Here is a 25,585-nt window from a genome sequence, read left to right as displayed (position 1 = left end):
CTCTCTTGATAGTGAAAGTGAAAGTTGCTCAGTCGTGTCGGACTCTTTGCAACCCCATGGACTAGTCCACAGAATTCTCTAGGCCAGAATACTGGAGTAGGTAGCCTTTCCCTTTTCCAGGGGATCTTCCCAACCCAGGGATCGAACCCAGGTCTCCTGCATCGGAAGCAGATTCTTTACCAGCTGAGCCACAAGGGAAGCCCAAGAATACTAGAGTGGGTAGTCTATCCCTTCTCCAGCAGATCTTCTCAATCCAGGAATTGAACCGGGGTCTCCTGCATTGCAGCCAGATTCTTTACCAACTGAGCTTTCAGGGAAGCCCTCTCTTTATGATGAATACAAAGATTAGAAATAGTAGGAGTTGATTCATCCCAGGTACTTAACCTGAAAAAAAAAAAAAAAAAATCAAGTCATGCAACCCAGACCCCTAGAATTATACTGGTTCTTGTTTTTTTTTTTTTTTTCCCTAAGCCCACTTTTTTAGTCTTCCCTCTGAGTCTACAAACCCCTTCATACTTTTCTAATTCATCTATTTTCTCTTAGCTGGAGTCACACACTGTAGCTTACTAACACATTCACACACGTACAACTAATATCCTTAACATCCTTAATTTATTTAGTTTCTACCATGTGAGAGGTACTCTGTTAGAGATAAAGGTATAAAAATGAATCCCTTAGAGTTCTAGTAGTAAGTCCTAATAATATTAGTAGGAAGATAGTTATAATATTTACCACATAAAAGAGGTCATAATAATACATTGTGTTGGTGCCAGAACCTGTAGGCAACTGTGAGGCATCTTTGTAAAATGGCAACTTTCTAAATTGCTGTCCAAGACTTAAAACCACAACTTAAGAGACACTAGGAGAGGTAAGCAGTGTCTCTTGAATGATATATTTAAGAGAGCTTCCATGTTCTGAAGATATAACTGAAGACTAAATAACATATTTATCAAAAGATATGCAATAGATCCTAGAAGAAAAGGTTGTAAGTGTCTCTGTAAGCATTGGTCAGTGGAGAGAGAAAGTACCTTTACCAACGAGCTTCCAATAGCAGAGTGGGGTGATAAGGTTAAAGAACCTAGAAAGGGAATAAAGAAAGAAAGGGAAAAAAAGGAAGGCAGAGGGAAAAAAGAAGGAAGAAAGGAAAGAAAGAGAAGGGAGCAAGGGATGGAGGGAGAGAAGATGGAGGGACAGAGGAAGGGACATGGATTCCAACTGGCCCTGTTATGTCAGACGATCCTCTGGACCAATCACTTCATCTGGGGATTTGGGAAATCATCTGATGAACCTAAATAACCCTGGGGATGGTATGGCATTTTGACTTATAGCCCAGTCAGGGTAAAATGAAGTGAAGGGGCACTTATAAAACAATAAGAAGAGAAAACAAAAAAGCAATAAATATCCACAATAATACTCTGCCAAGTGAATTGAACCTTATAATTCCCATTGTAATTTAACTTTGCCCATGGCTCTTAAGTAAACTTTCCATAAGTTGTCAGCCCTAGTACTTACTTATCTAATCATGTTTTGCACATTGTCTACCCCTTGAGTGTCTACCTACTCATCTTTGTGTACTTAGCAGCTATCATAGCCCTGGAACTATAGCTGCTTAATATATATTTGCTGAGCTGAATTATAAATAAATCACTAAAGAATTATTTGAGAAGATTAAGAAGATGATACTTGGCCTGGTGCAGATACCAACCTTGCCTTAGCTATGATCACTTCATTATTACCACTTCCAGCTCAGAAGTGGTTGGAAATCTGGTGCTGCTTAGTGAATGGTAGAAGCAGACACAGTGGTCTGAACACCACTATATAAGCACCAGCTAGATTGTTTACTGGCCAGATATATCTTCCATTCCTACACATATTTCCCTTTAGGTTATGACTTTATGAGTCTTCATTAAGAGGAAATTTCCACCCTTTTGAGTTTAGGCTAAACATATGTTGAACAACACAGTGTACCAGAGGAGACAATGTGTGTTCCAGAGTTTAGACTGCCAGAGGCCTTGAAGATTCTGTCTTTGCATTTCTAGGACAGTGTCCTGACAGTACCATGCCATGGAGGGAAGATACATGAAAAAACTGAGCTTCTCCAGTAGTCCCAGTTGAGCCTAATCTATAGCAACCCACCTGCTCATTCTCCATCATCAGTGAGTGAAGGCGTGCGCATGCTCAGTAGCGCAGTCATGACCAACTCTTTGCAACTCTATGAACTGTAGCCCTCCAGGCTCCTCTGTGCATGGGATTTCCCAGGTAAGAAAACTTGAGTGGATTGCCATGCACTCCTTCAGGGGATCTTCCCAACCCAGGGATCCAACCCATGTCTCCTGCATTGCAGGTGGATTCTTTACCACTGAGCCACCAGGGAAACTCTAGTAAAGGTGAGGCCAGCAGAAAAGCTACTCGATCAACTCAAAGAATCATGAGAAATTTTAACTGTTCAAGTGGGCCTTAGGAAGCATCACTATGAACAAAGCTAGTGGGGGTGATGGAATTCCAGCTGAGCTATTTCAACTCCTAAAAGATGATGCAGTGAAAGTGCTGCACTCAATATGCCAGCAAATTTGGAAAACTCAGCAGTGGCCACAGGACTGGAAAAGGTCAGCTTTCATTCCAATCCCAAAGAAAGGCAATGTCAAAGAATGTTCAAACTACTGCATGTTGTACTCATCTCACATACTAGCAGATCAGATCAGTTGCTCAGGCGTGTCTGACTCTTTGCGACCCCATGAATCGCTGCATGCCAGGCCTCCCTGTCCATCACCAACTCCCGGAGTTCACTCAGACTCATGTCCATCGAGTCAGTGATGCCATCCAGCCATCTCATCCTCTGTCGTCCCCTTCTACTCTTGCCCCCAATCCCTCCCAGCATCAGACTCTTTTCCAATGAGTCAACTCTTCGCATGAGGTGGCCAAAGTACTGGAGTTTCAGCTTTAGCATCATTCCTTCCAAAGAAATCCCAGGGCTGATCTCCTTCAGAATGGACTGGTTGGATCTCCTTGCCGTCCAAGGGACTCTCAAGAGTCTTCTCCAACACCACAGTTCAAAAGCATCAATTCTTCGGTGCTCAGCCTTCTTCACAGTCCAACTCTCACATCCATACATGACCACAGGAAAAACCATAGCCTTGACTAGACGAACCTTTGTTGGCAAAGTAATGTCTCTGCTCTTGAATATGCTATCTAGGTTGGTCATAACTTTCCTTCCAAGGAGTAAGCGTCTTTTAATTTCATGGCTGCAGTCACCATCTGTAGTGATTTTGGAGCCCAGAAAAATAAAGTCTGACACTGTTTCCACTGTTTGCCCATCTATTTGCCATGAAGTGATGGGACCGGATGCCATGATCTTCGTTTTCTGAACGTTGAGTGTTAAGCCAACTTTTTCTAGCAAGTAATGCTCAAAATTCACATATTAGCAAGTAATGCTCAAAATTCTGCAAGTGAGGCTTCAGCAGTATGTAAACTGTGAAATTCCAGAAGTTCAAGCTGGATTTAGAAAAGGCAGAGAAACCAGAGATCAAATTGCCAACATCCATTGGATCATCAAAAAAGTAAGAGAGTTCCAGAAAAACATCTATTTCTGCTTTATTGACTATGCCAAAGCTTTTGACTGTGTGGATCACAACAAACTGTGAAAAATTCTGAAAGAGATGGGAATACCAGACCACCTAGCTGCCTCCTGAGAAATCTGTATACAGGTCAAGAAGCAACATTTAGAACTGGACATTGAACAAAGAACTGTTTCCAAATTGGGAAAGAAGTATTTCAAGGCTATATATTGTCACTCTGCTTATTTAACTTCTATGCAGAGTAAATTACATGAAGTTCTGGGCTGGATAAAGCACAAGCTGGAATCAAGATTGCCAGGAGAAATATCAATAACCTCTGATGATACCACCCTTATGGTAGAAAGCAAAGAACTAAAGAGCCTCTTGATGAAAGTGAAAGAGGAGAATGGAAAAGCAGGCTTAAAACTCAGCATTCAGAAAACTAAGATCATGGCATCTGGTCTCATCACTTCATGGCAAATAGATGGCAAAACAATGGAAACAGTGACTGACTTTATTTTTCTGGGCTCCAAAATCACTGCAGATGGTGACTGCAGCCATGAAATTAAAAGACACCTTTTCCATGGAAGAAAAGCTATGACCAACCTAGATAGCATATTAAAAAGCAGAGACATTACTTTTCCAACAAAGGTTCATCTAGTCAGAGCTATGATTTTTCCAGTAGTTATGTATGGATGTGAGAGTTGGACTATAAAGAAAGCTGAGTGCTGAAGAATGGATGCTTTTGAAATTGATGCTGGAAAGGATTCTTGAGAGTCCCTTGGACTGCAAGGAGATCCAACCAGTCCATCCTAAAGGAAATCAGCCCTGAATATTCATTGGAAGGACTGATGCTGAAGCTGAAGCTCCAATACTTTGGCCACCTGATGCTAAGAACTGACTCATTTGAAAAGACCCTGATGCTGGGAAAGATTGAAGGCAAGAGAAGAAAGGGATGACAGAGGATGAGATAGCTGGATGGCATCACCAGCTTGATGAACATGAGTTTGAGCAAACTCCAGGAGTTGATGATGGACAGGGAAGCCTGGCTTGCTTCAGTGCATGGGTTGCAAAGAGTCAGATACAACTGAGCAACTGAACTGAGCTGATTATTTCAGACTACTTTCAGGGTGGCTTTTAACACAGCAATAGAAAATGGAAGTGGAACAAGGCAAAGCTCACTTCCCCAGGTGAGCAGTGAAGGATGTTCTCTAAAATATTCTAGATACCGTTGTTAACTAGTACTTGTGGAAGTAAATCCAAATGAGAATACACAAAGGCTATTTATTCAGAGCTTTGTAAAGCAAAGGAATCAGCTACTATCACTTGTGTTTTGGCAAAATCAAAGGCAGGCAGAGGAAGGGTAAAGCTCTGTGGTGGAAAAGAGGGAAGGCTTCAGCTATGTGCAGACTGGAAGTTGTTGACACTAGAAAGCTGTATACAACTTACTAGTAGCTGGGCAATCTATGTGATTGGTTAGAGGTACATATTTGGCTATTTTTTTCTGGTCCTAAGTTGAGATGAGGTCTAAAATGAGTGAATTGATAAAAATCTGTGAACCATTTGAGCCAATTGATAAAAATCTGTGAACCATTGGAGCCAATTGTTATATGGGTTCTTATTTGGCTCCTTGGATGAGTTGCTAGAAATAATAACTCATGCTTTGACTTCCTGCACCAGTAACTTCTGTAGCTAGTACACTGAGCTGGTTGCAGAAGATTGTGGGTCAGAATCCTGCTTTTAGAGATGGTCTAATTATTATCCTGGAGAAGGAAATGGCAATCCACTCCAGTATTCTTGCTTGAAGAAATCCCATGGACAGAAGGGGACTAGTGGCTACAATCCATGGGATCACAAGATCCATGGGATCACTTGGGATCCATGGATCACATACAATCCATGGGATCACAAAAGACAAGACTTAATGACTAAACAATAATAACAATTATTATCTATTTGAATATTCAGTTTCTCAACATTTCACCTTTTTTAGTAAAGAAAATGTCTCTCCAAATTGTTCAAAACAGAAGCCCCAGGCTGACTTTAACCAAGACCAACTAAATTGTAGGATAAAGACCTTTGTAAAGTATTTTTCAAGAGGAAAAGATACAGGTCAACAGAGCTTGGGGTCTGAATCCCCTGAGGGCAAAGGGGTCCTGATAATTCATGGGAAATTCAGTAAAGACAAATCCTCTGAGCTCAATGCTATCAACAGTCAGCAGAGCAAAAAGGTATCTTATAAAACTGTCAGAGCTCCAAAGCAGTGCCACGAAGCAGTCTCTCTAAATGAAGATTCCTGTTGTGAGAATAAGTCATTAATTCACTTACCTCCCTGATCATAAACCAGTTAATTAGTTTCTTAGAGAAAATAGTCCAATGAGGGAATGAAAGGTGTAACAAATAAGTTTGTGATGATTTCAATAGAACTGAAAAATGAAACACTCCTCTTAATTCACTTAGAAAAATCCTATCACATACTTGTCACATATAATCATTATTTATCCATGAGAGGACAAAATGGACAAACTGTGGCTTTTCCTCCCAAGGAACTGGTAGCCTGGCAGGCTCAGGAACACTAAAGCATGCATATCAATCTTTAGGATATCATGCAAAAGTGCTGGGTGTGGTAATAAGCAACAGGCTGTAGGGATATGAAAAAACAGAAGATTCTCTTCTACACTTATAAGGATAGGGAAGGTATCATAGACCACGTGCTGGTGAAGAAGAGGCATGAAGGAGCATAATATTCACATCTTAAATTGAGTTGTGGGCAAGTTCAAGCTGCAGAAAGTGTTTTTGGGATCCTGAAACAAATTAGTAATTTGACAAAGAACAACAACCAAAAAAAGTGAAGAAGGAAATTGAAGGGAAAAAAAAGTTTCATTGGTTTCATTCAGATGGTAGAGGATCTCAAATGTTTCAATAGGAAGTTTGACATTTATTCTGTAAGATAAGTTTCATGAAATTTTTGAGCGGCAGAATGACTCCAGAACATCGCTCTCAAATGAGTAATCCAGCAGTGAATTCTACGATGGAGAAGGATGAGTCTAGATACAAGGGTGGAAGACTGGAAACCACTGGCAAAGTCTAATTGGAGCATCAAGAAGAAAGTGGCAGGCAAAAGAGATTGCCCCAAATTTATTTGATTAGATTGGGGGCTGAGAATTGAAAACAGAAAAGAAGAAAAAAGAAAAGGAAGTATTCTGAACATAAAATTAGAACATTAAAATTTGCCTATAGCTAACTCTACAAAAGAGTTATCACTCTGTGCAATTTCATATGCCCAATTCTACCCTATGAAGTCCTAAAGGGGTACAGAGAAATACATTTGAAAGGACCCCTGGCCATATGACTCATCATCATACTTGGAAATTAGGACTCACACTTGCTTTTCTTTTCTCATCATTGCTCTTTCTCTGAACTTTCCATAACCCAAATGTCCTCTGAGTATCAATATATTTATGAAATGGTGGTAATGACTTTGGCCACTCTCTCATGGATTTAAGAGAAGAAATGAATTCATTTCTGCAATGCACGTTGAGAATTTCAGGGTTTTTCTTTTATTTCAGCAAAAAATATAAGCTCCTAAAATACTCATAACAGCCAACATTGAGCAACAGAAATTGCCTTCTGTTCTATAGAGACTGCATAATATGAACTGGAGGAGAAAAATGATCCTGGAACATGAGGTTTCATATCAACCCCAGAAAAAAAAATCTAGAACATAAATTGTAGTTTTCTTGTAGAATACAAAACAGCTCACTTATAGTTCTCCTGTCTCTTGCTGAACGGGGCCAATGGAAAACATTTCTCGATTCAGCATTTTGTTTGATCCCTTACTACACAGTGATTGATCACAGCAATTTCTTTCACATAAACAGAATCCTCCAGATAAGCTTGTTGGAGACACTCAGGGCTATGAATACACTGCAGATCCAAAACTAATATTTTGCTTGCAGTGTTTAAACTCAGTGCCAATGAGGCTCAAACTACTTGTGTCATAAAAGCAAAACTCTTTTAAGCATCCTGATTTAATCAGGTTCTGGGGAAAGGGCATTGCCTAAACACACTTCTCCTGTAGTGAGGTATCTGTCTTTTCATTAGACCACCAATGTACAAGCAGCAAAATGTATGGTGCAACGCAGGCAGCATCTTTAATCATTAGGAAATGATCCAGCAAGCGCTCAGCTCTCTCATTTTGAAGAGCAGAAAGCTGTATCAGGAAGGAAGAGAAATTGAGGACAGCATTTCCTGTGATCTTGAAGACTTTCTCATATTGATGATGGTCGTTTCTGCCACTGGAGTAGCCGGAATGGTAATTTGAGAGGAGTGTCATTTTCTGCAGATACAAGCTTTGTGTGATCCTCCCATTTAAATGACATGATCCTGCAGGCTGATGATTTCATGGCCCACAATTTGTCACCTCTGACTGCCTGAGAGGGAAAGAGTAACTAAACGACAATCAATAGACTGATTTTATTATGCCTGCCCATTCACCTTGTTTGAACCAATTCTCAGTTTGTTAATTATGCTTTAATATGCCACCCAGAGCAGAGGTGATCATGATTTTCCAACAAAAGGAAAGAGATCATCAAATGAAGAAGGGGGTTTAAGTAGGATGGACAGTAGATCTATACCTCCCCCACTACCGTGGTGTGATACCTATAGAGGAACTAGATTATTTGCATTTTAAAACATTTTGAACTCAACTGATGGATTTCTTTTGCTTATTAAACTCAGGTTTTATGTTTCACCTAGATTTAAAAGACTACAACCTTCTAAATACCTATATATATGTAAAGAATATATTTTTGTACTTTTAATGTGTGTAAATACACTTTTTAGAAATATGGAGCAAATATGCATAACACAGCGAGCTCAACCCAGTGTTCTGTGACAACCTAAAGGGGTGGTACGGGGTGAAGGGGTGGGAGGAAGGTTCAAGAGGGAGGGGACATACGTATACTTACAGCAGATTCGCACTGTAGTGCAGCAGAAACCAACACAACATTGTAAGCAATTATCCTCCAATTAAACATAAATAAATTTTTTAAATTTAATTTAATTTAATTTAATTTTTTAATTTAATTTTATTTTTAAACTTTACATAATTGTATTAGTTTTGCCAAATATAAAAATGAATCCATCACAGGTATACATGTGCTCCCCATCCTGAACCCTCCTCCCTCCTCCCTCCCCATACCATCCCTCTGGGTCGTCCCAGTGCACCAGCCCCAAGCATCCAGTATCGTGCATCGAACCTGGACTGGCATCTCGTTTCATACATGATATTTTACATGTTTCAATATCATTCTCCCAAATCTTTTAAACTGTACACAATTGTATTAGTTTTGCCAAATATCAAAATGAATCCGCCACAGGTATAATAAATTTTTTTAAATATGCTGCAAAAAGATATTTTCCCTCAAGTTAAGTGTCTGGAGTCATGCCTAGTAAGATATACCCTTTTCTGTTTAAAAATCTGTAAGTAGATTTAGAAAGATTTTAAGAGTATCAGAGTTTGGGGACAAGGTCAGGTATTTAATACAAACAGACTATAGTAAAATCTCGGGACCCATGACTTGCATGTCACTTTCAAGATGTAACAATGATATAAATCTGGGTGTGAGTGAGTGGAGTCTCCTGGAATGAGGACTGCTTTTAGTCCCCTGAATCCCACAATGAAAACAGCGATAGGCAGTGGCCTTGGAAGATGGACTTACTGTGATGCATCCTCTTTGAAACACTTTGTTCCCCCTTCTCTTAGCATCTGATTGTCAACATCTTTAGGGTACCTATAACATTCTTCATTCAAACTGAAAGTATATTAAAAATGAAAAAGTTTTTTTTTTTTTTTCTTTCTTTTTTTAACTAGTATGTAAGGAATGGGCTTCTATGGTAGCTCAGCTGGTAAAGAATCTGCCTGCAATGCAGGAGACCCCGGTTCGATTCCTGGGTCAGGAAGATCCCCTGTAGAAAGGACAGTCTACCCAGTGTTCTTGGGCTTCCCTAGTGGCTTGATCAGGAAAGAATCCGCCTGCAATGCGGGAGACCTGGGTTGGATCCCTGGGGTGGGAAGAGCCTGTGGTGGAGGGGACGGCAACCCACTCCAGTATTCTTGCCTTGGAGAATCCCCAAGGACAGAGGAGTCTGGTGGGCTGCAATCAATGGGGTCTCAAAGATTCAGACATGCCTGAGTGACTAAGCACAGCACAGCACATTTGAGGAATATCAACAAAATCTGGGGTTGTCTTGCAAACTGAAAAGTAGGTCAATCTCAACATCTGGACTCTGGATTCAGGTGATGTGGTATGAAAATCCCTCTCACATCCTTTCATAAATATGAGATTATGTATTAATAATTATTAGGAAGAATGTTTGCATGTGTGGCATGAAGTAGAAGAGGTGAGACAGGAGAAAAAAGAAGGTGAAGAAAGTAGCATGTGAGAAATCCTTTGCATAGAGAGCCATCTAGATGTTATCACCATGATGATAACATATTAATAATTTCCTGAAAGAGGATAAAATTAATCACCTTTAAAAGAGAACTCTTCTCCAATTGCTCTTGGCTATGTGCACCATTTCCTCAGGATATTTACTAATTTCTTCCTAAAATGCAAATGATGAAATGAGGTCAAAAATATGATCTAACTCCAGCCCACCTAATTGTTGGGATTGTTGGGATTTGACATGTTTGTCTTTGTTTGTCTCTGTGAGTGGTTCTCTATCTGGACTCAATGTAAGTGCTAATTAAATAATTTTAATTTCTTCTTTTATGCCTTTGAGAGGGACAGCAACTCTGTGATTGAGGTGATGAAGCAAGATGGTTATTTTGCCCTGAACTAGGCACCAGCAGTGAGAGGTTCTAGGTAGGCACTTCCAGTTGGAGGACTAGAGACAGCTGAGCCTGTTCTGTGTATTTCACTTCTGAGGAAAGTAATTACTGGATATCTGTGGTCCCTATTTACAGAAAATTGCTCCTATAAATGAAAAGAAAACAAAAACAAAGTGTCTCATAACAAGCACCCCTTGCCTATTCATACCTTCAGTGTTATGCTTATTTTGAATATATAATTAATGCCTTTTTTCCTTCGTTTGAGGAAATGTTTTTTTATTAAAAACTAAACTTGTTGTCGTAGTTTAAGCCAAAAAAGGTTGATGAACTACTCATGGGGAAGGAAGATTTTCATGATTTTTTATTTTCATAATTTTCATACTATTTCCTTAAAACATTTTAAAACTTATAAATAATACACCCATTTTTCCTTTCTCTTTCCTTCTTTTTTTTTAATTGACAAGAATAGTTATACTTGCTTCCATCCTTTTGCTCCTCTTCCTCCTTTCTTTCTTTCATTTAATAAATGTTTATATAGATTTAACTATTTTCCAGGCACTATTCTTGACACTTGGGATATATTAGAGGGTAATATAAAAATCTGTCCTTGAGGAGCTGATTTTGTAGTGAAAGAAGAACAATTTTAATAGAATAAACACATAACAAGTTAGGGAATTAGTGTTATGGGGGAAAGAAAACTAGGTAAGAGGAGCTGGAATTACTGGGTCAAGATGGGGTACTATGGATATCAATTTTAAATGAGATAAGCCTTTTTTTTTAAATAGCGGAGTAATATTCCAGCCATAAAAAGGAACAAAATAGGGTCATTTGCAGAGACATGAATGGACTGTCATATAGAGTGAAGTTGTCAGAAAGAGAAAATCAAATGTTGTATATTAACACACATATGTGGAATCTAGAAAAATGATAAAGATAATCCTATTTGCAAAGCAGAAATAAAGATACGGATGTCAAGAACAAATGTACGGATACCAAGGGGAAAAGGGGAGGGTGGGAGGAGTTGGGAGACCGGGACTGACATGGATACACGATTGGTACTATGTATAAAGTAGATACCTCGCGAGATATACCTCGCGAAAAGATACGGTGCAGTGCAGGGAAGGCTACTTACGGCACTATGGTGACTTGAATGGGAAGGAAGGGAGAGGATATATGTCTATGTAGGACTGATTCATTTTGCTATATAGTAGAAATAACCCAACATTGTAAAGCAACTATAATAATTATTTTAAAAAAGAGGCATGACCAGGATTCAAAACTCACCACAACAGTAAAAAATTAATATATAAGTCTCATTGAGAAAATGACATTTGAGTTACATTGTATTGTATAAACAACACTGGGAGTTATTTTTATTTTTTAATAAGTTGCATTATTTCATATACAGTGAACTGGAGATTAAACTTTTGCAGTACTTTGGTATGCTCAATAGAATAAAATTAACAACATAATGTCAGACTTCCCTGGTGGCACAGTGGATAGGAATCCTCCTATCAATGCTGGGGCCACGAGCTTAATCCCTGGTCCAGCAAGTTCCCATATGCCGCACAGCAACTAAACCCGCGCACCACAGCTCCTGAACCTGGGCACCCTAGAGCCTGAGCTCTGCAACAAGAGAAGCCAACACAGTGAGAAGCCCTTGTACCACATTAAAGAGTAGCTGCCACTCACCACAACTAGAGGCAACCTGTGCACAGCAACAAAATAATAAATTAGTTATATCACATAACTAAAAATAAATAAATAAAAATATAGTGCCATTTCATTCAACTTTCATGACAACTCTATGCAACGGGTCCTACTATTATTTCTCCTTAGGGAAAGTTAGATCAACAGCAATCAATAGTCCTGGGTCACAGGTGATGAGCCTGTCATTCATTGTCATTCATTTCATACCCAGAGAGTCTGATTCCAGATTCCATGACCTAAACCACGGGCCACATTCTCTTGAGTTCTTTTTCACCAAAGAAAATGTGGCTTCTTCTTGATGTACCCTCAATGGTCTCAATAATAACACGGTGTAAGGCACAATCGGTGGCTCAGACGGTAAAGCGTCTGCCTACAATGTGGGAGACCTGGATTCAATCCCTAGGTCGGGAAGATCTCCTGGAGAAGGAAATGGCAACCCACTCCAGTATTCTTGCCTGGAAAATCCCATGGATGGAGGAGCCTGGTAGGCTACAGTTCATGGGGTCGCAAAGAGTCGGACACAACTGAACGACTTCACTCACTCACTCAAGGCACAGTTGAGAGGGAGGCACCTAACTCTCCAACGAAAGTGCTGGTGGTCAAGTCAATGAAATGAGTTAGGCTTGAGGAATAAAGAAGGCATGAGACTCCCTCTTTCCGTTAAAAATGGGTTATGGGGGATCAGGTGCTTCTTAGGCAAGCATGCATGATTAGTGTGATACGGGAATTTAAATATATATATCAAAGGGAGGAAACATCCCCTTGAATTTTAAAGATTGCAAATAAATATAGTTTAATCTGTTATACATAATTCATGTTAGCAATAACTACTTCAAAATTAATGTCAGCTAATGTTAAGATTAGTGGATGACTTCTCTGAAGCTCTGCTGCAGGCTATTCTCACAGAAATTCATTAATGTCTTTGTGGCTAATTTCCTGAGGCTTAGTTTTTGGTCTTTCCTGATGAGAAATTAAGCTCTTTTTAAAAAGACATTCATTTGGGGAAAAAAAAAAAGGAAAAACAAAGCTTTGTTCAACCCGTTACATAGATTTTTCTTTAAGGCAGGCTGAGGCATTGTGGAAAAACTGGAAAGACTACAGAGTCTTGGGTAACACTTGAGGATCTGTGGCAGTTCTTTTCTTCTTGAACTTGACCTCATCCTGTTCAGAACACTCTAAGTAAAGGATGTTAATATCATCTCCAAAATATTTTATAGCTTCAAATATTGAGAAGGCTGTTAATCTTCTACTTTCAAATCTCAAAAGGCATAAAATAATTGGAGAATTTGGCACTCAATGATTTTAAGCTCTAATTTAACTACTTATCCCTTCCTGATATTAAGAGTTCTTTCAAAACTAAAGATTAGGAGTTCTCAAGAGGAAGAGATGAGTGTCTTATGCTATGGTTATCCTTTCCTCCTCTCTCTGAAAGATAGCAATGTTCCTTAAAAGCAATACAGAAATATCATCTATAACTTTGCTTTTGATAACATTTTTTATTAAAATTTGAATATTTTCCCTAAAATATTTGTTAATATTTCTAATCAATCAAATCATCTCTCAACTTTCCTCCTCTTTACCTCAAAAGTCTTAAGGCTTTCCTTCATCCTCTTCTATTCTCTCTGTGTCTAAAGAGAAAAATATGCTTGCATCTTTATAGATATTTCAGTTTAATCCTGTTATTTATCTTTGCAGTTTTGTTATATACCTATAAACTAGACAACATAATGAATTCTTCGAGCTTCCTCAAATATCTGGCTACAAATCTCTAACTTCCAATTTTCTCCCAACCTTCTGATTTGTAATCACTAGAACAAAGAACTGTCCTTGAATCTTTGGGGAAAGGACTATACCAGATCCTTTTCAACGACCCATGGCAGAGACTTACTTAAATCTTGGGTCTATATCTTCCAATTAAAAAAGGGTTCCCTCAGACTCCCAGAACTGACCACCAGTTGGAGACCACAAAATCAAATTGACTATCAAAATTAGTAGCCAACATCAAGGTAGACTGCTTCCTCCTAATTTGTCAGATGAAGAAAGTTTCTTTCCATCCTTCCTTTCCTTTTCTGACCATTGCTTTCCTAATTCCTAAACCATGAAAGTATTTATGATTCTTTTGTCCACATTTTGCCTTGTTCTGGCTTGGAAGACAAGGTCATTGCTCATCTATCTTATTGCAAATGTGGGTAATAAAACCTCCAAACAACTATTGAATTTACCACAATGCCAGTGATCACAAAGTTCTGCTCATGAACTTTCCCCTGATTTCGAGTGCTTCAGTTTCTCTAGACAAACTTATCCTCTTTCTATTGTGTCAGATTCCCTAACCCAAATGGACAGGGTATTCATTTCCCTGTCTCTGGTTAACAACTCCAAACCTGGGGACCTTGCATTCAGATTTTAAACAAAGAAAGGGATACAAGGCAAGAGTAACTGAAACAAAGCCTCCTGTGTTGTCTAAGATCTTTTACATGTTACTGAACTCCATGACTCTCAACTTTCCAGTCCTGAGCCACAGACTCAAACTGGAATTACCAGGAGTCATTCCTGATTTATAACCTTCCCCTTTGGCAGATCTCTACTCTCCTGGCTAGGAGTAAGTGCAAACGAGACTATGATCAGGAATCTTTTCTTTAGCTCAAAATGAAGATATTGCAGAAAGTGCTGTGAAAGCAAGAGCTGCCCAACAAAAATCCCTATACAGTCTGGCCAACATTATTTTTGATACAAGGATAGGCTTGGTTGCCTTTTAGCTGAGCAAAGAAGTGCTTATTCTGTGGCCAATACCACCTGCTGCCTTTGGATGGATACTTCAGGGAAAGTTGATTCTCAGCTACATAAAATCACTGAATAAACCACTTGGCTTAAGAAAGTGGCTCCTTCATCAGAACACTGCCTTTAATTTATATGATTCTGACTGGTTTGGATCTTGGGGACCATGGCTCCAAAGCACATTGCAGGCAACGGGAAGCATCCTGTTTATAATAATCATAGTTGTGTCCATTATACGATGCACTCTCTCAAAAGCTCTAAATGCATGTTCCAAGGTGGTAACCACCAAGAAAACAATCTCCCTAAGAACAGAACATCAGAAAGAAATGAAAAGAGCGACTGACCTGAACGTGAGTCTAAGCTGTGACCCCTGAATACCACAGAAAGGATCGCCAGAAAACTACATCAGGTACACTCCAATAACAATTAACAACAACAAAACTATAAGAACTTCAAAGTGATAACGGAGTAATGCTAATGCCCTAACTTTGATCACGTCTTTCAGGCTGAGAGTCTGATGCAAAGGAGGGAATTGTCAAAAGCAAGGCAAAAGGCCCAAATGGAGTGACTTATGCTAATCTCGTGTCACCAAACTAATACTTAATTACAGTTCCAGCCTCTTCCAAAGTACAATCTTAAACCAGTCAAGAAAGAATCACTTGGGGGAGGTTTGGATAGAGAAAAAATAAAAAATAAAAGATATAAAAAGTCAGATTGTAATAACTGCTATAGAGGAAATACTCAGCGAGTGAGAGGGAGATTTGGAGGGATTTAATAATTTTTTAACTTAATTAGTAATTGAAGCACTGGTGAGTTAATCTGCCTGATACACACCTACCATCCCTAAAGGAAGGTAATCTTGACACAACTAACCCAAATTTTTGCTGGTATAACATCCTTGTTCCCACTGTCTTCCATCTATGAAGTCTTTCACTGTGTTCAACTCACTGGAGCTCCTCTCTATCTGCTTGATGGGATGCTGCCTGAATCACTGAATCAAGGCAGCCACAGTCTTGAAACTATGCTCAACTGAACTTGTTCTTTAACAGTAGGGAGCCCATGCTAGCCACACACAAAGGGTAAGGGAAAAGCAGTGACGACTGGCTATCCTCCAGTGGTTCCAGGTGGCTAAGGCACCACATTGGTGAAGGTGGACTCATCTGACATTCCAGACTCAAGACACAAAAAGGAGCAGGAAGCCAGTTCCACTGAGCCAGCACTGAGTGCCTGATTATGACATACGACAGAGTACTGTTGATTCAGTTCATGAAGTTTTGAGGTAGATTTTTGCACACCACTGGATAATAGACTGAGCTTCCACAAGTCACCTCAACTCACTGATCCAATTCTTACTTGTAAAATGAGACAACTGAACTACCTTGCAAAAACCTCTCCCTGCAAAATTCTGGCCATTCATAATTTCCACATATGCAAGTATTCCCACTGATAAAGGTGTATTCAAAAAGTCTCGTCATCTCCATTCTTTACTTTGTGAATCTTGTCTTCTTTGACTAGTATTTCTCCTTTAATTAAAGATATAACTTAAATGAGATTAAAGGAGATAATCTGTGTAAAACTTGACTCTGGAACTTGATAAGTACACAAGCAATGTTAGCTTTTATTATTAATGGAAGACTCAAGAGAGCCCACAGCCTGATCTCAGGTTTATTCACTCTAACCTTCATCAACAATGGAAAAGAAAGTACTGTTTATGAGTTCTATAGACAATTTTTGTAGACGTTTTTGAATTTGGTAAAACCTCTGCATTGCCCACCTTAAAAACCTGATAATTAATATTCTTCACACTTCTTTGCAAAAATTAATAAAAAGTAATCTACAGAAGCGTCACATCCCTATTCCTTTAAAAATTATCTTTATTGGAAAAATCAGAGCAGAATATCATGAGTGATTAACATTAAACTCTGCTGGAAAACCTGTTAATAAAAATTGTAATTTGGTACTATAAGTATTGTTAAGCAAAAATTTTAGAACTATGGAGAAAAAAATAAGACAACAAAGAGTTAAAAAAAATAGATAAACCCAAAATTAGAAAGAAAAGCTTCTCTAGAAATAAACAGAACAAAAAGTAAAAGGACATGTAGCTCTGTATCCTCTTAGTAAGGCTCATAAAATTGTATTTCTTCATACAGATAAAACATTTTGTAGGATGAATACTGGCCAATTACTCTTTGTATCCAGAGTTGCTTAATTTAAAATAATATTGCCTCCACGCTCCTGACCTCAAGATGAGCTCAGTCCAATATTGCTAGACCACTTCAGACTAGTCAAATCTACAACATAGATATGAAAAGTTAACCAGAAAATCAGAGAAACTCCTCATATGCCCTAAGGTTCAGCATCAAAGGCAGAACTTCAATTAAAATGCTATCAGGAGGCTTCGCAGGTAGTCCAGTGGAAAAGAATCCACCTGCCATTGCAGAAGATGTGGTTTCCACCCCTGTTCTGGGAGGATCCCACATGCTGTGGAGCAACTAAGCCCACGGGCCAAAACTACTGAGCCTGTGCTCTAGAGCCCAGGGGACATAACTACTGAAACCAGAGCCTAGAGTCCGTATTTCCGAACAAGAGAAGCCACTGCAATGAGAAGATGGAGCACCACCACAAAGAGTAGCCCCCGTTTGCCCCAACTAGAGAAAGCCCCCACGGCAATGAAGACCCAGCATAGTCAAAAATAAATAAATAAATACATTTTATTTTAAATTAAAAAGAAATATGATTGGGACTTGGAAATATCATAAATCTGAACACTTTCTAGATTAAGGAAAGGATCTAAATACTATACTTTGGATCAGAACAACAACAAAATAAATCAACAATATCAACAAATGTTTATTCACTTCCCGAGTAGAGATTTATAGTGTACAGATCATATACTTGGCAGTGTGTGAAGAACTGTGGAGATAAAGGGGAGAAATTGATTTTAACCCTAAGCTCAAGAAGCTAATAATCTTACAAGGGAGCTAAAACATACCCAGATATTAATGGTGGTAGGTAGAAAGCGAAAAAATAAAATAAAATACTGGAAGAGTGATACAGATAACATGAGACAGCTATTTAAGAGGAAAAACTCTTTCTCCTTTTAGGGATGATAATACAAACTTTTACAAAACATCTGATATTGGCTTTAGGCTGAAGGTACAAACTCTATAATAAAGACACACTTGTTCGTACACATTTATTGAACTCAGTCAGTCCAGAGATATTTGTGTACATACAGATAACATGAGACAGCTATTTAAGAGGAAAAACTCTTTCTCCTTTTAGGGATGATAATACAAACTTTTACAAAACATCTGATATTGGCTTTAGGCTGAAGGTACAAACTCTATAATAAAGACACACTTGTTCGTACACATTTATTGAACTCAGTCAGTCCAGAGATATTTGTGTACACTATGTAACAAAAATACTGCCACCATTCAGTTCACAAGGATTAGCTACTGGAGTTGCTGACTAGTGATGTTGAATACAGAAGGAATTCAGGAGGAAAACCAGAAAGAGGCACTCAGTGCTTCGGAAAAGCAGTCCCTTTAAATAGTTAGATGCACATCTCAGGAAGAATTTAATCAACCCAGATTCTTACATCTTTCCATGTTAAAAAAAAAAAAATACCATCAAAATAAATAAATAGTACCTAAGGGCTTCCCTGGTGGTGCTAGTGGTAATGAATCCACCTGCCAATGCAGAAGATGTAAAAAACCTGGGTTCGATCCCTGGTTCAGGAGGATCCCTGGAGCAGGGCACAGCAACTCCCTCCAGAATTCTTGCCAGGAGAATCACATGGACAGAGGATCCTGGCGGGCGACAGTCCATGGGGTCTCAAAGAGTTGGACACCACTGAAGCAACTTAGCATGCACGCAGGCACCTAACTAAACTTAAAAGCGTTTCAACAACAAAGGAAACTATGAACACAAAGGAAAGACACTCTCAGAATGGAAGAAAATATTTCCAACTGAAACATCAAACAAGGCATTAATTTCAAAAATGTACAAATAGCTTATGGAGCTGAATACCAAAAAAAATAAAAAAAACTTGATCCAAAAATGGATCGAAGATCTAAGCAGACATTTCTGCAAAGGACACATAGAGATGGTTAAGCACATGAAAAGATGCTCAAGCACATGAAAAGATCATCATCATTAACTTTTACAGAAATGCAAAGCAAACCTACAATGGGGGTTATCGACCCAAATTGATCAGACTCACCATCATCAAAAAACTCTATAACAGTAAATGCTGGAGTGAATGTGAGAAAAAGAGGTTCTTATACACTGTTTGTGGAAATGTAAACCAGAGAAGGCAATGGCACCCCAGTCCAGTACTTTTGCCTGGAAAATCCCATGGACAGAGGAGCCTGGTAGGCTGCAGTCCATGGGGTCGCTACAGTTGGACACGATTAAGTGACTTCACTTTCACTTTTCACTTTCACTTTTCACTTTCATGCATTGGAGAAGGAAATGGCAACCCACTCCAGTGTTCTTGCCTGGAGAATCCCAGGGACGGAGGAGCCTGGTGGGCTGCTGTCCATGGGGTCGCACAGAGTCGGACACGACTGAAGCGACTTAGCAGCAGTAGCAGCAGCAAACTGGAATAGGCACTGTGGAGTACAGCATGCACGTTCCTTAAGAAAAATGAAATTAGAGCAAAGACAGGATACAGCAATCTCATTCTTGGGGCTGTATGTAGAGAAAACCCTAAACGGAAACACACGCACCCTGACTTTGAATGTAGCTTGCCTGACAATAGCCAAGACATGGAAGCATTCAAACTGTCTGTATCAGAGGGATGGATCAAACAATGTGATACACATATACAATAGAACATTCCTCAGCCATTTAAAAGAAAGAAACGATGCCTTTTTCAGCAACATGGATGGGCTTGGACATGATCATACTAAGGAAGTCAGACAGAAAATGACTAAATGCCTATGACACTTATGCCGGGCATCTAAAAATCAATAAAAAGGAACTCCTTCATGAAGTTTAGGAATTCCTTCATTAACTTTATTGGTTAGAAAACTCACTTAGGGGTACGAAATGGGAAAGGTGGTTGTGGGAGGGAAAATTAACAAGCTGGGATTAACAGATAAATGGTAATACATTTAAACTAGATAATAAACAAGGACCTACTGTTTAGCACAGAGAACCCCACTCAAGACACTGCAATATCACGTAAGGGAAAAGAATCTGAAGAAGACTAGACATGTGCATATGTGTACTAGAATCAGGTTGCTGTACATTGAAAACAAACACAGCTTTGCAAATCAAATAGATTCCAATGTGAAATAAAAATCATACTTCAACAGAAAAGCAATGCCTACCATATCTCCGTCAGGCCTCAGAAACCAAGTCTGGTGTCACATCCCTGAAGCCTGAGCAGCCTTGTGTCCCAAAGCTGGACTCGCATGGAGCTAAGAGAGCAGGGGAGCAGATGCCAGGAAAGGAGCCACCCTCCCCTAGGAGTGCCTGGCCCCCTGTCCATCAGGCCCCAATCACCAGATCCAGGCAGGCCCTTGAGCTCAGGCAAGCCTAGATCATGCAAAGCACGGGGGACCCTGTGTTCAGGAAGATCTTTGAACAGTCATCACCAGGTCTGAGTCTCTTTGTGCAGGGATTCCCACTAGCAGCCCCTTTCCTGAGAGTCGCCCCAGCTGTCTGTGACAGCACCCTCAGCAGAGTGGCCTTGGCAGGGCTTGTGATCTGCCTGTGATATGAAGGCTAAGCAGGAAGAGCTAGCCAGACACCAGTCACAGGTTGTTTTTCCCCGGCACATTCCACTCTAATCCACAACCCAGGAACGGGCCTTTTGCCTGTGCTCTGGTTGCCCAATTAACCCTAGGGTCAACAAGAAGTGCTGCCGCCTTGTGGACATTTCCCGTAACAACGACTGTGAAACTGGTGCCGAAGGCCACTTCATATTCACAAGGCCTGCGGGGCAGCAAAGCACACTTGCACTCAAGAAATGTCCCGGGGTAGGCGATTAATAAACAAAACAAAACAAAACAAAACAGGATCGACTTTTAGGAAGCCAATTTCAAGGAGTCTGTTTCATGCATAGTATATTTTTTTTATTAAAGAACATGAAACGATGCTACATATGGTTCAGTATTAGAGAACAGCAAATGAAAACTCCAATGAAGTATCACTTCCCACTGGTTAGAAAGTGAAAGTGAAAGTCACTCAGTCGTGTCCAACTCTTTGTTACCCCATGGACTATACAGTCCATAGAATTCTCCAGGCCAGAATACTGGAGTGGGTAGCCTTTCCCTTCTCCAGGGGATCTTCCCAACTCAGGGATCAAACCCAGGTCTCTTGCACTGCAGGTGGATTCTTTACCAGCTGAGCCACCAGGGAAGCTCAAGCTAGGTGCACCCCCAAAACACTAAACCCTCCAGGCCAAAGGAATTCAGAAAAGTCAGCTGGTCTCCAAGTCTCCCTGTGATGAAGTTACCACCAGCAGCCCCTTTCCTGGGAGTCCCCCCAGCTATCTATGACAGCATCCTCAGCATAGTGGTGTTGCTGCTGCTGCTGCTAAGTCACTTCAGTCGTGTCCGACTCTGTGTGACCCCATAGATGGCAGCCCACCAGGCTCCCCCATCCCTGGGATTCTCCAGGCAAGAACACTGGAGTGGGTTGCCATTTCCTTCTCCAATGCATGAAAGTGAAAAGTGAAAGTGAAGTCGCTCAGTCGTGTCCGACCCTCAGCGACCCCATGGACTCCAGCCTTCCCGGCTCCTGCATCCATGGGATTTTCCAGGCAAGAGTACTGGAGTGGGGTGCCATGACAGGGCTTAAATTTGTCTACAATATGAAGGCTAAGCAGGAAGAACTTGCCAGACATCAGCCCTGGGCTGTTTTTTCTGGCACACTCCATTCTAATCTAGGTTTCCTTGGTGGCTCAGATGGTAAAGAATACACCTGCATGTGGGAGACCTGGGTTCTATCCTTGGGTTGGGAAGATCCCCTGGAGGAGGGCATGGCAATCCACTCCAGTATTCTTGCTGGAGAATCCCCATGGACAGAGGGGCCTGGCGAACTACAGTCCATGGGGTCCCAAAAAGTCGGACACAACTGAGCAACTAAGCACAATGTCCCTGACCTTTACTTCCAGACCATTACTAACTCTAGTTTCTGTTATGCCTTGTAATTTTTATTGGAGATTAGTTTATTTACAATGTTGTGTTATTTTCAGGTGTTTAATAAAGTGATAGTTATACGTATAGATATTCAAATCCCGTGGACGGAAGAGCCTGGTAGGCTGGAGTCCATGGGGTCACTGAGGGTCGGACACGACTGAGCGACTTCATTTTCACTTTTCACTTTCGTGCATTGGAGAAGGAAATGGCAACCCACTCCAGTGTTCTTGCCTGGAGAATCCCAGGGACGGAGGAGCCTGGTGGGCTGCTGTCCATGGGGTCACACAGAGTCGGACATGACTGAAGCGATGCAGCAGCAGCAGCATTCACATCTTTTAGATTCTATTGCATATAGGTGAATATAGAGTACTGAGTAGAGTTCCCTGTTATATAGCAAGGTATATAGCAATTTTCCCTTAGTTATCTATTTCATATATTGCTGTTGTTGTTCAGTTGCTAACTCATGTCCAACTCTTTGTGACCGTATGGACCGTAGCACTCCAGGCTCCTCTGTCCTCCACTCTCTCCTGGAATTTGTTCAAATTCATAGCCACTGAGTTGGTGATGCTGTCTAACCATTTCATCGTCTGCTGCTGCTTTCTCCTTTTGCCTTCAATTTTTCCCACTGAGTTGGTTTTTTGCATCAAGTGGACAAAGTATTGGAGATTCAGCTTCATCATTAGTCCTTCCAGTGAATATCCAGGGTTGATTGCCTTTAGGATTGACTGGTTTGATCTCCTTGCTGTCCAAAGGACTCTCAAGAGGCTTCTCCAACAGCACAATATGAAAGCATCAATTCTTCGGTGTTCTGCCTTCTTTATGGTTAAACTCTTGTATCCATACAAGACTACTGGAAAAACCATAGGAGTGATTATATGGGCCTTTGTTGGCAATGTCTCTTTTTTTAATACGCTGTCTAGGTTTGTCATAGCTTTCATTCCAAGGAGCAAGTGTCTTAATTTCATAATGGCAGTCAGTCACCATGCACAGTGATTTTGGAGCCCAAGAAAATCAAATCTGTCACTGTTTCTACTTTTTCCCCTTCTATTTGCCATGAAGTGATGGGATCAGATTCCATGATGTTAGTTTTCTGATTGTTGAGTTTTAAACTAGCTTTTTTCTCCCTCTTCTTTCACCATCATCAAGAGGCTCTTTAATTTCTCTTTACATTCTACCATTACAGTGGTATCATCTGCCTATCGGAGGTTGTAGATGTTTCTCCCGGCAATCTTGATTCCAGCTTCTGCTTCATCCAGTCCAGCATGTCACAAGATGTACTCTGCATTTAAGTGACAAGATACAGCCTTGTCGTACTCCTTTTCCAATTCTGAACCAGTCAAATTGTTCCGTGTAAGGTTCTAACTGTTGCTTCCAGACCCACATATAGGTTCCTCAGGAGACAGGTACAGTGGTTTGGTGTTCCCACCTCTTGAAGAATTTTCCACTGTTTGCTGTGATCCACACAGTCAAAGGCTTTAGCTTAGTCAATAAAGAAGAAGGAGATGCTTTTTCTGGAATCCCCATTGCTTTCCCCATGATCCAGTGAGTGGTGCCAATTTGATTTCTGGTTCCTCCACCTTTTTTAAACCCAGCTTGTACATCTGGAAGTTCTGGGTTCACATACTGCTGAAGCCTAGCTTGAAGGATTTTGAGCATAACCTTACTAGCAAGTGAAACAAGCACAACTGTATGGTATTTTGAACATTCTTTGATGTTGCCCTTCTTTGGGACTGGAATGAAAACTGACCTTTTCCAGTCCTATGGCCACTGCTGAATTTTCCAAATTTTCTGGCATAATGAGTGCAGCATTTTAACAGCATTATCTTTTAGGAGTTGAAATGGCTCAGCTGGAATTCCATCACCTCCACAGGCTTTGTTTGTAGTTATGTTTCCTAACTTTACTTTACTTCATACTCTTTACTTCATACACTTTTCTTCATACTCTAGGATGTTTGGTTCTAGGTGAGTGACCACATCATCTTGATTATCTGCATCATTAAGACCTTTTTTGTATAGTTCTTCTTGGTCTTCTTGCCATCTCTTCTTAATCTCTTCTGCTTTTGTCAGGTCCATACTGTTTCTGTCCTTTATCATGTCCATCCTTGTATGAACTGTTCCCTTGATATCTCAAATTTTTTTGAAAAGATCTCTAATCTTTTTCATTTTATTGCTTTCCTCTATTTGTTTGTGTTGTTCATTTAAGAAGGCCTTCTTTTCTCTCCCTGCTATTCTCTGGAACTTTGAGTTTAGTTGGTTATATCTTTCCCTTTCTCCCTTGCCTTTTGCTTCTCTTCTTTCCCCAGCTATTTGTAAAGGCTCCTCAGACAACCACTGTGCCATCTTGCATTTCTTTTTCCTTGGGTTGTTTTGGTCACTGCCTCCTGTACAATGTCATGAACCTTCGTCCATACTTCTTCAGGCACTCTGTCTACCAGACCTAACCCCTTGAATCTATTTGTCACCTCCATTGTATAATCATAAGGGATTTGATTTAGGTCATACCTGAAAGCCCTACTTTTCTAGGGCTTACCTGAAAGCCCTAGTAGTTTTCCCTACTTTCTTCAATTTAATTCTGATATTTGCAATAAGGAGCTCATGATATGAGTCACAGTCAGCTCCAGGTCTTGTTTTTGCTTACTTTTGTTTTGTATAGAGGTTTTCCATCTTTGGCTGCAAAAAATATAATCAATCTGATTTCATAATTGACCATTTGGTGATGTCCATATGTAGAGTCATCTCTTATGTTGTTGGAAAAGGGTATTTGCTATGACCAATGTGTTCTCTTGACACAATTCTGTTAGCCTTTGCTCTGCTTCATTTTGTACTCCAAGGCCAAACTTGCCTGTTCTTCTGGATATCTACTGATTTCCTACTTTTGCATTCCAGTCCCATATGATGAAAAGGACATATTTTTTTTTTTTTTTGTGGTGTTAGTTCTAGGAGGTCTTGTAGGTCTTCATAAAACCAGTGAATTTCAGTTTCTTTGGCATTAGTGGTTGGGCCATAGACTTGGATTACTGTGATGTGCAATGGTTTGCTTTGGAAACAAACTGAGATCATTCTGTCATTTTTGAGGCTGCACCGAACTACTGCTTTTTAGACTCTGTTGTTGACTCCATTTCTTCTAAGGATTTTTCCCCAAAGTAGTAGATGTAATGGTCATGTGAATTAAATTCTCCCATTTCTGTCCGTTTTAGTTCACTGATTGCTGAGAAGTTGATGCTCACTCTTGCCATCTTTTGCTTGACCATGACCAGTTTAATTCACCGACCTAACATTCCAGGTTCCTGTGCGATATTGTTCTTCATAGCATCAGACCTTACTCTCACCACCAGACATATCCATAACTGAGTGTCATTTCCTCTCCAGCCCAGCTGCTTCACTCTTTCTGGACCTATTAGTAATTGCCCTCTGCTCTTCCCCAGTATCATACTGGACACCTTCCAACCTGGGAGGCTTATCTAGTGTCATACCTTTCTTCCTTTTCATACTGTCATTGGGGTTCTCATGGCAAGAAGACTGGAGTGCATTGCCATTTCTTCCTCCAGTAGACC

The sequence above is a fragment of the Bos javanicus genome, chromosome 22, assembly GCF_032452875.1.
Source record: "Bos javanicus breed banteng chromosome 22, ARS-OSU_banteng_1.0, whole genome shotgun sequence".
Classification (NCBI taxonomy): Eukaryota; Metazoa; Chordata; class Mammalia; order Artiodactyla; family Bovidae; genus Bos; species Bos javanicus.
This window is presented reverse-complemented; position numbering follows the sequence as displayed.